Here is a 3307-nt window from a genome sequence, read left to right as displayed (position 1 = left end):
TGCATATTACACTTATTTGTATGATGTTTAGGAACAAAACAATTTTTCTTTGTTAGTTGTTCATTTACATATGTGTCATGGCAGCTCTATCATGCTACTGCTTTTACCATTTTATCATAGTCTACATCCCTTTTATAAATTAAGCAATTTATTTAGCAATAGAGTTAGATTTTGTTTTTGTATAGTGAAATGGTCTTTGGGATTTTCTGTAAGAAAACAATTTTCTTGGCCTTGTACACTTCTGGGAAATGTCTGAGTATCAATTATGTAAATGTGCTTAGAATATTTCCCAGGATATATTATAGATACTTCTAAAATAATATAATGACAGGAGAAATATAGACAGTGAAATTAGTTCAAAACTGTATAATCAATTACATCAATAATGATTTACTATGTTTATGGGTGAAATGTTACTATAGGATTTGATTATCAACAGAATTATACTGTAAGCATTCTTTTTTATCTATACTTACCCTCTCAGCATTATGTTTTAGAGATTCATTCATGTGATTGTCACTGGCAATAACTTGTTCAATTTCTTTGATCAATAGTATTCCATCGTACGAATATACCACATCCTATTGTTGGTGAAAATTTGTGTTGTTTTCAATTGAGGTTACAAAAGTGCTGCCAGAAAATGTTTTGTTAATGTTGTAGCTGACACTTTTGATGCCCACTCCATATTATTTGGCCTGCCTCTGATTTCACTGTAAGTTGTAAAATATCAGCTATATTTACAGTTTTTAAATCTCATCCATCTGCATATTTTGACTTATTTTTCCGGAGTCTTTTTCTAGAACTGCATAGGCTTTTCCAATGCAAGTAGGGCAGCTTGGTATACCAAGAATTTAACACCCAAGGAAACCAGGTACAGTGATGGATGGAGGTTGGTGGATGCATATTCAGCTTTCCTATCCAATGGGAAGTAATTCTGATGTATTTCAACATAATACCCAGGAAATTCCCAAAAGGATGGAGTCCCACATGCCCCAACAATATCTTATTCATTAACACATTTATTGGCTTTAACATTACTACATGGTCACCGGAAGCAGCTTGAAAATGGCGTCTCCCTCTTTAGAGCGGCGAGAAAAAGGGGCTGGAAAAAGTGAATTTCGTAACCAGAAGACAAAGCCGGAGAACCAAGATGAATCAGAACTCCTTACTGTTCCCGATGGCTGGAAGGAACCAGCTTTTTCCAAAGAGGACAATCCCAGAGGACTTTTGGAGGAGAGCAGTTTCTCAACTTTGTTCCCAAAATACAGAGAAGCTTACTTGAAAGAGTGTTGGCCATTGGTGCAGAAAGCCTTGAATGAACATCATGTTAATGCAACCCTGGACCTGATCGAAGGCAGCATGACTGTCTGTACTACAAAGAAGACTTTTGATCCATATATCATCATTAGGGCAAGAGATCTGATAAAACTGTTAGCAAGGAGTGTTTCATTTGAACAGGCAGTACGAATTCTTCAGGATGATGTTGCATGTGACATCATTAAAATAGGTTCTTTAGTAAGGAATAAAGAGAGATTTGTAAAACGAAGACAACGGCTTATTGGTCCCAAAGGATCTACATTGAAGGCATTGGAACTCTTAACTAATTGTTACATTATGGTTCAGGGAAACACAGTTTCAGCCATTGGACCTTTTAGTGGCTTAAAAGAGGTTAGAAAAGTAGTCCTAGATACTATGAAGAATATTCATCCAATTTATAACATTAAAAGCTTAATGATTAAGAGAGAGCTGGCAAAAGATTCTGAATTACGATCACAAAGTTGGGAGAGATTTTTCCGCAGTTCAAACATAAAAATGTGAATAAACGCAAGGAACCAAAGAAAAAAAACTGTTAAGAAAGAATATACGCCATTCCCACCACCACAGCCAGAAAGTCAGATTGATAAAGAATTGGCTAGTGGTGAATACTTCTTGAAGGCGAATCAGAAGAAGCGGCAGAAAATGGAAGCAATAAAGGCTAAACAAGCAGAAGCCATCAGTAAGAAACAAGAGGAAAGAAACAAAGCATTTATTCCACCTAAAGGAAAACCAATTGTGAAACCTAAGGAAGCTTCTACTGAAACTAAAATTGATGTGGCCAGCATCAAGGAAAAGGTTAAGAAAGCAAAGAATAAGAAACTGGGAGCTCTTACAGCTGAAGAAATTGCGCTGAAGATGGAGGCAGAAGAAAAGAAAAAGAAGAAAAAAAAAAGTAAAATATACCCCAAACTCCTTGACTAGAACCATCTCCTTTTGTAAAGGATTTTGAGATACCAGGCATTAGTTGCCTTATTTGTGAGAAATTTTCTGAGGGTTTTGTTTTGGTGGTGGTTGTTCATAGAAGAGTGTTCTTTATAAATTATTATATTTTTGTGTGTTTTGAAAATTTTGTACTAGAAAGTGGTATATATGTCTTTGTATACATTACGACCATTGTGATTATCCATTAAGTCCAGTGTCTGATGCCAAAAAAAAAAAAAAAAAAATTACTACATTTCTGGTCTGACTTTCCACAGACATTTACTTGTCCTTTTGGAGACGACCATCATTCACATAAACTTGTCTGTACATTAGTCCTAGTCTCAATGTCTTCTTTTAGAAAAACTCAATCTAAGATAATTGGTATTAAAAGTAACCATAGAATTTACCACCTCGGAAGTAGATATTGTATTTTGAAGTCAGTTGACATGAATGATTCCTTATTGGTAGTAAGTGGGTGGATTAGTTTGCTAGAAGTCTCCAGCAAATAGGTGTAGTTAGTTAGGAGTCTTCAGCAAATAGGAGATATATTATAACAGACAGATGTAGCCTTTTATCCCTTGCTAGAACACAACAGGCTCCTGCTCCCTAAAAATTTTGTTATGCACTCTCAGCAACGACAAATACCTCCAGAGATGATATCCTTATTTAGATTCAAGTTACTATCCTGCTTTACTCTTTGGCAGATAACTAGGTTCTTAGCATAGTCTAAGCATAGTCTAAGCAGAGAAGTGCAGTCCTAACCATGAGGGAAATAATTTACTTATGAAAAGAACTGCAGGATCTGGCTACTATCCACCTGTAGGAGTCCATAGAAAGTGTATGAAAATGGGTCTTGAGAATGTTGCACAGAGATGCCATGTGGTATTAGAGAGATGCTACTGATATGGGAGCATTCAGCCTTGACTCAAAATCTAATATCCGATACATTTGAATCTTTGAGAAAACAATAGCCTACAGTGAATGTTGTAAAGAGATTAGGGCTGTTTTTGCAGAATGTTGTGGGAGGGAGGGTCAGAAAGCTAAATGGTGTTAGTATTTCTTTATAAAT

The 3307-nt window shown here is 35.8% G+C and overlaps 1 pseudogene; it reads left to right on the top strand.

Annotated features, from left to right (window-relative positions):
• Nucleotides 1-1042: 1042 nt before the first annotated feature.
• On the top strand, nt 1043-2459 carry LOC105481682 (KRR1 small subunit processome component homolog pseudogene; annotated as a pseudogene).
• Nucleotides 2460-3307: the final 848 nt, after the last annotated feature.

The sequence above is a fragment of the Macaca nemestrina genome, chromosome 16, assembly GCF_043159975.1.
Source record: "Macaca nemestrina isolate mMacNem1 chromosome 16, mMacNem.hap1, whole genome shotgun sequence".
NCBI classification, from domain to species: domain Eukaryota; kingdom Metazoa; phylum Chordata; class Mammalia; order Primates; family Cercopithecidae; genus Macaca; species Macaca nemestrina.
The sequence above is the reverse complement of the archived record's forward strand: the minus strand, read 5'-3'. Positions and strand labels throughout refer to the sequence as shown.